We start from the raw sequence: 12964 nt of genomic DNA on the forward strand, positions 1-12964 counted from the left end.
GTTTGTTACCACCTTTATACCATTTACTGCCCTTTATCCCGCCAGTAAAGTGATTTGTGAGTACTCCCGAACTCATCTCAGGAAGAATTACTTGCACTGATTTCTTTAGTTTAAGCAGTTTACCTGGTTTGCTTTGTCTGAAGTGGATTAGGAAACACTAATATAAACTGTTCTTCTGGCAGAATTGTAGAAATGCTAAAATCTTCACAGTGCCTTCCGTAGCAAGCCCTCCCTTCAAAGGCGCAGGGCAGGGCAGTGATCTCCAGGGACAACTCCTCAAAGCACAAGAGGACCATCTGGATGTGCAGGAAACAGCAGGTGTGGCAGGCGGCCAGCTTGGCTGAACAGGGAACTCCTGACCAAGCTTAAACACAAAATGGAAATATACAGAAAGCGGAGGCAGGGATGGACCAAGGAGGAGTATGGAAAGCAATGCTTGAGCTTGAAGGGATGAAGTTAAGAAAGGCAAAGCCTGGCTGAAGTTTAAACTGATAAGTGATAAGAAAGACAAGAAAAGCTTCTGTAAGTACATTGGGAGCAAAAGGAAGACCAATAAAAAGGCAGATCTGCTGCTGAATGGGATGGATGACTTGATGATGAAGGATGTAGAAAAGACAGATTGACTTGGTTCTTACTGGCAAGGTCTGCTTTCAGGCTTCCCGAATCTCTGTGGCAGAGTCTGGCGTAGAAAAATGCTACCCATGACAGAGGGTGCTGGAATTAGAGACCATTTAAGCAAATTGGACGTTCTCAAGACCATGGGACTGTACAGAATGTATGGAAGATTGCTGAGGGAGCCGGTTTATGTCATTGTGATGCTCCTCAGCATCATCTTTGAAAGGTGCTAGAGAATGCGGGAGGTTCCTGAAGACATGAAAAGACAAATGCCATGTACGTCTTCAGAAAATGCAAGAAAGAGGATCTGGGAGACCACAGGCCAGTCAGTCTCACCTCAGTCTATGGGAAAGTTATGGAGCAAATCCTCCTGGACACCATTTCCAGGCACGTGGAGGACAAGAATGTGATTTACCAAGGGTAAATCATGCCTGCCCAAATCTGATTGCCTTCTGTGATAAAATGACTGGCTATGTGCACAAAGGGAGAGCTGTAGGTGTCCACAAATCCTGAAAAAAGAAGAAGGGATCTCTGGAGGTACTGGCATGCAGACAGGAGGCATATAAAAAGGCAAAAGAAAAATATACCACATAACTTTTCTAAAACCTATTAATGCGCCTTTTTTTTTTTTATTGACAGATTTCACATATCAGAAAAGAAGAGGGGTTTTATTTTTCTAAATTTATTATTTGGAGATGAGTAAGTGCTTATGTTTCAGTTTATTCTCCATTTTTCTTATCAGCTAATTGCCAAATCGTCCTAGTAGTTAGTGACAGTTATCACTATAGGTATTCTGTTCTCAGGATCTCAGAGTTTCTGTACATACACATCATTTATTTCAAAATAAAACATTCCTGGTTTAACAAAAGCTGTGGTTTTAGGACTTTAACTGCTGAAGCTGCAAATTCGAGGCATACCTCACTATAGCTGGAGGTGTGAGAAGGAAAATACAGGTTACGTTTCAGAAAATATGACAACATTTTAAAATCGTAGCACAGAGTCTGATTATAGTTTTGTCATTTTTTATGATTTTAAACTTACATCCATGTAAAAAAAAACAAAAAAAGCACCAACATATTTTGCCCCTGTCAATAAGGCTATTGTATTTTGTATTCCATTTCAATGTAAAATTCAAGCTCCACACGAAAGCTCAGGTGCAGGGCTAGGTAAGATGTTGACACACTGAGGCAATGAGAACTAAGGCTCAGGGCTCTGTTGCTGTTAAGCAAATCATTCACCTACCTATAAAGCAGCTGTAAGACGGCACCAGTGAGCATCTACATCTGAGCTATTCCCCTTAAACTCCTTTCACTGCTAAAGTATGAACTCAATCGTTGGAGAACAGAAGGCCTCCTCCGGTGTTCTAATACAGATCCCCAAAAGAGGGAAAATGGACCTCAGTCTGAGGGTGCCTCTTTTTCTCCACTGGCAAAAAAGCAAATCTAGTATGACTATCCTGAATGTAGGTATCTGTACGGTAGACATCTAAAGTTAGTGGAGGTGAATTCCACCTGGTGCATCTGGCCTCTGTCACCATGCCAGTCTGCCACGCAGCCAGCGCTGAGAAAACAAGTTGGCATGAAAGGCTAACTGGAAGAGCGCTAGTGTCACACGTCGAAAGGACAACTGGGATTTTCCAACGCCTGAAAGTACGTTTGCAGAGATGCTGCAGGAAACGTACATGCTGGCAGCCTAGTATGTAGAGCCAAGAAAAAGAACGGAATGATACTGAGCCCTTTCCTGGGATCAGACAACAAGGTAAGTTGTAGCCTTCAGATGTGTGTCCAAACATGCTTGCTAAAAGCATCTTCTTGCCACAACCAGAATAAAAACAAACCCAATACTGTATGAGAGATTTTTCTTTCTTTTTTGTTGCTGCCTCTCACTGGCTCAAAGCAGGCAATAAATCTAAATAACAAAGTTGCCAATTTTTTCTTACAGAGGTGAAAACGTATTTTTGCATGCACAAATAGTAAGTTTTATTAAACAGACTACCAATGACCACAACTACCTTTTAGTAGAGATAAAAATTGTTTTCGTGTTTGACACTGGTCTTGGGCATACTGTTGTGAAGGTGTAGCTGTTGAATGCCATGGATTTGTGAGTTTAATTCCTCAGTTCAACAGCACAACATTTCTGTATGTCTTTGCTTACATGACGGTGGTACTGCTGTGTGTTGATGGGGATGCTTTCACTGCTTTCCGTACACAGCAACGATAAGTAGATCCTTTTGAGTTTCTTTGCTCCCATTAAGCCTGTGCTGGCCCGTTTCCAGATGGTCGAAGTGGCAGGACACCTGATTCACCTGAGAGCCTTTGCCGTTCAGTCCGTGCATCTCTTAGTTGTATGCATAGTACTGTATCTTATCATCCAACGTGATACGTATATATAGTTAGAAGAAACATTATTAAAAGAAATATGAATGATAACTAGGACCTGCTTAGAAATATTTTACTAGATGTTGAAAGAGCAGCTACAGTTCTCCAAAGATGACAGAGGGTTGTATCTAAGAAAAGAAGCAGTCTGGATGTAAGAGAAAGCAGGGCAGAACAAGTCATAAATAAGACATACTTCTGAGTGACTTCAGTGAACAGCGTAGAAGCCAGCACATAAAGAAAATTAATGAAAGAAGATTAAGGAATGGAAGAGGAAGCCTGTAACCGTCTGTGTTAAAGATAAAATATTCCCTGAGTAGATACAAACAAAACCAATATTAACAATCATAAAGGCTAGATGACCCTAACAGAATTGCAATGGCTGACATGGAAAAGGCAAAAGCGTTCCATAAACGTTTCAGTTCTGTATTATGGACTGGGGAGAAAAATGAATGATGTCTTCCTGTTGGGTGATGATGATTTAGTATCCTTCAGTGGTACTAAGGATAGCTAGCAGGTGCAAGACGTTGCATGATTTTAAGTTAACAGTTCCAATAACCTTGCAAGCAAACCCCTGTCAAGATTGGTGTTGAGATGAGTATAAAAAGCCTCTGGTGTTGATTTTCAAGAAGCCTTGGAATCTCCAGGGGACTGGAGAGAAGCTAACACTGTGCCATTACTTTAACACCGAAAATGGATAAAAAGCAGACCTGGATAATGCAGGCCTGACTGCCAGACCACAGTATTAGGCCAAATAATGTATAAGTTTGCATACACTGATTAATAAATATTAAGAAAGCTGTATATAATTAATTTCAATCAATGAAATCAAGAGAAATAGATCTTTGCAAAGGTACTAAATATTTTGAAAGAAGATCCAACTTTGATTGGAGAACTGAGAAACGTCTGATAGAGGTTTGAGTTGGCAGTGCGTGACATCTTCATTAACACACTACAGAAAAACAGGTCAGCGTAGCACACATTACATTGATGAAAAACTGTTTATCTCCGTATGTAATTGTAAATAAGAGTTCATCTGTGTCTTGTTTGATTAACTATGTTTTCCATGAGATGCCAGAGGGACTATTTTTGGCTCTGTGTAATTGAGCATTTTTACCAATGACTGGGGAAAGGGACATAACATTTTGTCTGACATAATTTGTGATGACACACAGATAACAGGAGTGAAGAACTAAGAAGAGACAGATCAGCGACAAAGAGTGCCCATGGACACTGGCTAAGCAAGAATAGACAAACAAATGATATTTCTGTACAGCCAAATAGAGGGTCTAACATACAGGAATAAAAATCTAAGCCATAAAAACAGGAGAGAGGACTTTCCTGTGAAGTAATGGTTCTGAAGAGGGCATGTTATAACCCTTTATTGAGACCACAGAGACAAAAAAAGGGCAAATGTTATCCTTAGGTTTATCCACTGGACAGGAGCGGAAGGTTAAGTCATTGCTTCATTTGGCAGAAAAGCAATTGCTACTGGAAGAGTGTGTCCAGTTTTAGTGCTCAGAATTCATGATGGATGTGAATAATTTGGAGAAGGGTCAAAGAAAAGCCATGGGAATATTAAAGACCTGGAAAGTCTCCAGGAGTTCAATCTACTTTGCTTATCAACGTGATGACTCAAGGATAACTGGTCACAGTACACAAAAGCAGGACAAATAGCAAAGGGCTGTTCCATGCAGCAGTCAGAGGTCTGACAAGCTCCTCTGTCAAAAAGGTGAAGCTAAAAATACAAACAAAAATAACACATTTTTTTTCTTAACAATTCATGAAATTAGTGGCTAAACTCCCTCACTGAAGAAGCGTGGCATCACTGGCAGTTTTAAAATCTGGATTGGACATTCGTCTAAAGACAAGTTTTAAATTTGAAGGAGGCTACTTATCCTGAAGCAGAAATAACCCCGTGAAACTGTGTGGACTCTGTCATGGATGGGATCAGACTGGATAACGATATTTGAGCCTTTCTGCCCTTTATCTATGACTGTGTGGATATGTACACTGTTGTCTGAGGGAGCTGGTATCTGTGTCTGTATGGCATGACATAGGAATGATGCTACCTTAGATCTGATAAGCAGTACAGCCCTGTTGTTCCGGTGATGAGCTCAGGCTAATTAACCGTGTCATGCACAAGGGCCAGTCAATCATCTGGGGTAATGCGACTGCGCTGCTTCCCTTTGTGGAGCTGGCGTGACACAAACGAGGGTTGTGCAGCTGTTTGATGTATGTACAGTTCAATATAGACTCTAAGCAAGTACATTTTCATGTAATAAAAGAAAAATGGTTGCAATAAAGTGCTCATCTCTTTAATGAAGGTAAAGTCATTAGTGTAAGTTGCATTGTGGTATTTTAAACTGGTTTATGTATCTGGACACCAGTGACAGCTGAGACGTTACAGGGTGTCTGGTTCCTTTAACGTATTAGCCACACTATGACACACTATTACTGGTTTTCTTAGCTGTTTTTTGGCTCTGATGATAGTGATGTCCCGACTTGTATCATTTAATGAGAAACATTGAACAGAGGGTTTATTGTAATGTTATTTATACTGAGAAGAGGAAATAGATGACAAGAAAATGGATAACTCTTCTGTGAAAAACTGGGATATAGCAAAAATCTGATGGAGACCTTTTCATGGTTGTTTGTAATTGTTTATCATCTCAGTCAGTAGGTGACTCATTGCACCGGAACCTCTCTCACTCTTTATTTACTCCAAATAAATATTTGCAACATGCAAGTAATTATTTGCATTACTGGATCTCATCCCTGGAATTTTACAGACACATTTTCTGATTCATAGAATCATAGAATCAGAATGGTTTGGGTTGGAAGGGACCTTAAAAATCATCTAGTTCCAAGCCCCCTGCCATGGGCAGGGACACCTCTCACTGGACCAGGTTGCTCAAAGCCTCATCCAGCCTGGCCTTGAACACTTCCAGTGTCTCACCACCCTCTCAGGAAAGAACTTCTTCCTAATATCTAATCTAAATTTCCCCTCTTTGAGTTTAAAACTGTTACCCCTTGTCCTACCACTACAATCCCTGATAAAGAGTCCTTCCCCATCTCTCCTGTAGGCCGCCTTTAGGTACTGGAACGCTGTCATAAGGTCTCCCCAGAGCCTTCTCTTCTCCAGGCTGAACAACCCCAACTCTCCCAGCCTGTCTTCATAGGAGAGGTGCTCCAGCCCTCGGATCATCTTCGTGGCCCTCCTCTGGACCCATTCCAACAGGTCCATGTCCTTCCTGTACTGAAGACTCCAAAGCTGGACACAGTACTCCGGGTGGGGTCTCATGAGAGTGGAGTAGAGGGGCAGAATCACCTCCCTTGACCTTCATGATACCTATGTGGGCTAGGGGTGTATATTATATATTCTGCCTTAGGCAACTATTTCCTAGGTGTTATAGTCACTCGGAACTTTAAAGCACCTTTCTAAAAACATTGCCACAAATAAACAACCCCAATACACAAATATGCAATGAAAACTAAGAATTAAAATCACAGGTCTCTCTCTAAATGCAAGTGTAGAAACACTTTAATAATCTGAAAAATAAAAAGGAATTGCATAAATAGTAGAGAGGAGAGAAGGCCGAGGATGGGTACAAAAACAGTGAAAGCACATGTGGGTTAAATCAAGGTGGGCTAAGGGAGTAATCTGTATCTAAATTTTAGGTCCCTCATGAATCAGTCTTCCTAAAGTGCTTCTGTCTGCCTACAGCAGTTTGGCTCAGAGCAGTAGGGTGGGTTTTAAAATAAACCTCTTGATTTTATTCACTTGCTGGGATTTGGTTCAGTTCTTAGAGCAATTTCAGTGGTTTCAAAGTAGATTAATTCCCTCTCCATTTGGAATGTCCTCCAATGTCTGATGGGGATATTACTGTGTGAAACTATAGAATCCACACCATCACATAGTGCCCAAAGCATATCCAACAGATATGTGGCAGTAGAATGCCACTGAGAAATCCTGTGGCACCCCAAAGCGGTTTTTGTGCTATATTAAGGGCCATGTGTCATGACTGCAAGGGCTGCTGTGCCTTTTAAAGCTTGAGGACTATGATCTACAGGATATAATCTACATAGGAACTAGCTCCATCAGAAACTGTTCCCTCCTGTCTTTTTTGTTCAAGCAAGTCTTTCTGTTGTAGTTTCTGCAGCTGAGTGAGCTGCCCATGTGGCAGCCCTGAAAATAGATTTCCAAGGTCCATTCCCTTCCCTGAACACAGCTCCTTTGGGTGCTACTTAGTCCAGCACTGTGGATCCTGTCCCTCACACACAAACAAGAAGCTATTTCTTCAGGCCCAGAACCTCCAGTTGTGGACAGAAGCCATGACAAGGACACCAATTCTGCTTGTCTTCTGCTTCAGAGAAAGAGAGATCCCAGAGCACAGACCTTTGAAAGACGTGTCCTGCTGGGATAGGATTGGTTACCGCTGATACTGCAGTCACAGGATTAAGTTTCCGTTCCTCCCCTATTGTGTCTCACAATCCATGTTGTCCAAACTCAAAAATGGGAAGGTAATTTGGGCAGGAGGCACCACAGTCTCACTTGGAAACAGCATGAACAGGAACAGAAAGAAGGGTCTGTACAAGAGACCTCTATATGCAGTGGTGGTTGGGGCAATGACGTATTTGATTTACGTGGGACAGAAATAAGGACTGACTAGCTTAGAGGTTAGACTTCTACTTTTCCAAGACTTTTGACCTTGACTCACATGATGTCCTCATGAATGCCCTGAAGAACATTTATCTAAAAAGTAATCACTATAAGGTTGTTCTAAACTCACATGGTTTTAAAACCATCCTGAAGTAGGAGCTAACTCTGTCAATCTGGTAGGCCATTTCAAGTAAGACCTCACAAAGATCATTTGCAGACATGGTTCCATTCAGTATTTTTACAATTGGACTGATTTTAGATAGCGTACACTTAATGAATTGCATATGGAAGCACACTGGAAGATGGTATTAGAATTCAAAACTGTCTTGATGAATGAGAGACCAGTAAGGTGGTCTGCGGTCAGCAGCATGAAACTTTCTAAAGGCTAGTGTGCACTTCTACAAGGAGGAAAGATCAGCGAGTGGTAATGGATCAATGTACAAAGATTATTTAACATTTTTAGCATTGTAAAAAGAGAAAAATCTCATTCTGGGACATACTGAAAGGAGATTCATAATTATGACAAATATTTTGTAGAGTTCCAGTGTGAGATAACTTTGATTTTAATGTCTTTCAAATATTGTGTAGTAGTTTATCAACGTCTATTGTGTGTCTATTACAGCAAAATAAATCATAAACTTAAGTACTTACATTGCAGTTGCAGCTGCAAATCTATTACCCTATATTACACAGAAGTCTGGTGTTATTTTTAATGTGGTGTATATTTTAAGGAATAATTTAAAGAGCACACTGATATAAATGAGGTGAAGCAACTGGCAAGCCTTCTCAGGTGGGGAGCCTTGAAGAGAAAATTCTTAATCGAAGCGGACAGTGTGTTCCCTCCTTGTGTTTAATTACTATTAAGGAATGCATCTGCTTATCTTCATTAACTGTACTTGACGTCTGTATATATGTGTGATGTGTGTTTCACAACTTCCTTCCTGCTTTTCAAGAAGCCCAGCAAAGTCAAATGTTTCTGAACAACAGAATTATTACTTCAAGGTCACCCTAAATGCATACAATTGTTAATGGGACAAAATGGAGGAAAGTGTATACATTACCACTAGTGTCACCTTGCAAATAAGAAATTCTTTTGCTTCTTACCCTCCGAAAGATGCACTAGGTTCATATTATTTAATCAGGTTATGGAAAAAAATTGTTCAGAACATCTTGAGAGATCAGGGCTTCGTATTTATCACACAATGAATTAACGCAACCAGAGACACAATCATAACTTAATCCCTGTTGAAGGACATAAAAGGATAGACAAACCCCAGATATGCTAGTCTACAGAAAGAAGACACGCAGACTTTGAATATTTATTTTAAACTGAAAAGTAAACACACCTACCCAGTATTATTAGCACTACTCCTGACATGCATTTGCCTGAAATGAAATGAAATGAAATGAAATGAAATGGAAAGAAAAATTACTCAGTGGAATTCAACTTGTTCATCTCTCATAAAATCAACATGTCAACTACAACTTAGCTCTCCCATGGTACCCTTAAAAAAATTACAGCCCTGAAGGGCCTTTTCTAAGAAGATCCTGTCAGTTCTCTTACATATCACCACATCTTTGCCTGGCAAAGTTCCATTGACTTCAGCTGTCCAACTGTCCCACGAGGAAGTCAGCTTTGGTGCACTGCAAGACAAGCTTTCCAACATGTCCACTGACTGTTGTTTTCGTAAGTACTTGATTCTTACTCATATCAAAACATCCGTTCTTCATCTACAATCTCCCAGTATCTTTTTAGTCAAAGAAAAGTGACTAACAAAAAGACTTGACCAGCACTGAAACAGAAACAGGTGAGGGCAAAAATGGGATCTCCAATTTTTTCTAATGCAGTAGCCTGTCCGTCTGATCATAATGCCCATTCTCCGAGAGTGGCAGCTTTTTGAGGTTCATATAGGAATTACATACTTAGAATAGGTTACATTTGAATCACAGAATTTTTGAAGTTGTCAGAGACTTTTGGAGATCATCTGCTTCAACGCCCCACTCCAAGCAGGGTCACCTACAGAGGAGGGTGCTCAGGGCTGTGCCACGTCAGGTTTTGGGTATCTCCAAGGACAGAGGCTCCACAGAACTTTTGGGCAGCCTGTTCCAGTTTTCCACTAAAGCATGTTTTTTTTATAAATGAAATTTCCTGGGTTTCAATTTCTGCCTCTTGTTTGTTCACTGGGCACCACTGAGAGGCGTCTTGCTCTGTTTGCTTTACTCCTCCCGATTGGGTATTTATACACATCGATGAGATCCTCCCTGAGCCTTCTCTTCTCCAGGCTAAGCAGTCCCAGCTCTCTCAACCTCTCCTTATCTGTCAGATGCTCCGAAAGAGCATTCAAGTAATGAAATATCTTAAAAACCAATATTGACAGTTCTTCTCTGATTCTTTCAAAGAAATACAATCAAATCCAGTTCATTTCCAAGCCACCTTTTACTTCACAAACATCAGTGGTTGGAAAATACTTTGTTTTCCATTATGAATTCTCAATTTTCTGAATATAAGCAAACAAGCAAACAACAAGCTTTTTTTTTTCTTTTAATAAAGACAACGAATGGTGATGATCTTGTTATACTTGTACAGTCTAATGGTACGGTCTTGCCTTAGTAAGTAGTTACACATGGCTTAGGATCCACCTGTATGGATGGAAGCAGACTGACACTAGCTGTCTCTACCCAAGATTTGAGTCGAACAGAAGTTACCCTGGTCTGCTCTGGAAGCCACGCAACTACCTCAGCCCGAGCTCTGCAGCTCCTGGCTTTCTACACTCAACCTTGTAGACATTTCTAATGCGTATTCAAAGCAGTTGAGTGCTATTTAATGGATTCCAGATCATAATAAATCTTTCTAACTATACAAGTAAAAGATACACAAAGATTTAAAACCCTTTTAAAATGTATGTTTATAAAACTCCTTAACAGGTCAGTAAAAAAAAGGAGTGATTTAGATCCACTTAACATGGAGTTGACATACTGAAAGAAACCCCGAGTGTTAAGATACTGATTTTACATGTAAATTCTGCTTTTCCTTCTGAAACACCCCCGAATACTCTACAAACTGACAAAGGATTTGGAAGGCTCCCATTGTCTAGCACTGAAACGCAGTCACCTGCAGCGTGAGACAGAGCAGATGTCTCCGTGCAAAGTGCAAAACTGCAGACCAGGGCAGTATGCTCTTCTAAGGCACCCTGCAGTTAATGAGAAGAGAGGGGAACCGAGGAAACAGATTGTAATTATTTAAATTGGAATTTGGCCAAGAGCCCACGGTTGGCAATCCTACTTTTTTGTAAGAGTGCCATGAAACATGGTTGTACTCCAGGTTTTCCAACTCCTTGGAAAGACTGGAGTAATCCTGGTCAGACCTTGAGCAGTTGGAAAACTTGGTTATTTCCATGAAAGCCATAAGCTCTGGAGCAGGCAGAAGCACAGTGGAAGTCTCAGGAAATCATATATACTAGAAATTTCTGGTATTTTGACTTCCAACTATACCTTCTCTAGTTTTTCTGGTTTTTTTACTGTGACCAACATTTTGACTTATGTAATATACGTATATTTGTGTATGTACGCACAGAGATAAAAACACATATATGCTTAGATGTGTTTATAAACAGTGTTTTAAATGCATTTGACTTGTATATTAAATATTACAAATATAAATTTATTTTTCAGTCAAATAAAAAATAATTAATGTTGAATTCTCTCACATAAATTACATACATATGTAAACAACTGTCAAATGTCTTCACCTCTTTGTGACACATTGTTTTTCCTGTGAAGACCTCTGTAAGTGAAATACCTCAGCTTGGGTGTGAACACTTTTATAAAGATCAAATGCTTCCAAGATAGCCAAGAATGAGTTGCAAATATTAATGAGCTTGCCATATTCTTTGTCTGTTTGTTCTTTAACATGAAATTTGCATAAACAAATTTAACAAGAGAATTTTAGTAGTTAGTCCTACAGGAAGTATCTTCATAACTTATGGAGGTGGTGGAAACAGAGTATCAATTTCATGACTCATTTCACATTTCACAGACTGCTTCTATCTCCTATCAAAATATAAAATTCTAAAATTTTGAGGGAAAAAAAAGAAGCTTTTCTATTATCATAGTGATCATAAAAGTTACAAAACTCAAAGTTAGGAAGTATTTAAATTACCAGTTATTAAAGTAACAAAAGTATAACGTTATTTCGTAACCTTTTTTCTTTGGAACTTCAGGTTTATGAATACCACTTCAATGCTTATACATATTTTAATTACATTTCATAATTTTGTCATTCAGTGTGAGTAGTGCATGATTTGTCAGTATTTCAAACTTTTATTATTACGAACTGATATCCAAGTCAGAAAACAACAAAAATATTTCTGTCAGGGCTCAGGGGCTTTTATTATTCATGCTTATGAACACAAAATTTAAAAACACTGACAAGACCAAATGGGTGCCAGGGTTTTAATGATACTACTTTTAAATTAGTAATTGCAAGCCAATAAACCATCTGACTGCTGGTGCTATGTAATACAGCGATCTTACCACCGCTGACTGAGAAGAAAGGTGACCAGCAGAACACAGAAGATTCATTTCGAGTCCTTTTGAGCCCCTTGATCTCCTGATGTGGACACCCATTCTGCAATTTGGATTAGAAATTTGAACAGAAGTGCACAGCATGTACATGGAGAACTCTTGGGCCTTCTTGAGCAAACTTCAAGAACACGATGGTCCGAGCAGCCGGCTACAGGAAGGTGCAGTAAGATATGGCTCACTATGTTCTATGGACCAGACCCAGTCATAGCTTGCCATTTGGGCCATCCCACTCCACAAACACCAGAGTGCCCAATCTACCCTTTTCAAGAGTGGTTAGAATCATAGAATCATAGAATTGTCTAGGTTGGAAGGGACCTTTAAGAGCATCGAGTCCAACCATCAACGTAACTCTGACAAAACCACCACTAAACCATGTCCCCAAGCACCGTGTCTACCCATCTTTTAAATACCTCCAGGGATGGTGATTCAACCACTTCCCTGGGCAGCCTGTTCCAATGTTTGATAACTCTTTCAGTGAAGAAACTTTTCCTTATATCCATCCTAAACCTCCCCTGGTGCAACTTCAGGCCATTTTCTCTTGTTCTATCACCTGTTACTTGGGAGAAGAGACTGACACCCACCTCTCTACAACCTCCTTTCAATTAGTTGTACCGAGCGATAAGGTCTCCCCTCAGCCTACTTTTCTCCGGACTAAACAACCTCAGTTCCCTCAGCTGCTCCTCATAAGACTTGTTTTCCAGACCCCTCACCAGCTTTGTTGCCCTTC

Source organism: Rissa tridactyla, chromosome 1 (assembly GCF_028500815.1).
Source record: "Rissa tridactyla isolate bRisTri1 chromosome 1, bRisTri1.patW.cur.20221130, whole genome shotgun sequence".
Classification (NCBI taxonomy): domain Eukaryota; kingdom Metazoa; phylum Chordata; class Aves; order Charadriiformes; family Laridae; genus Rissa; species Rissa tridactyla.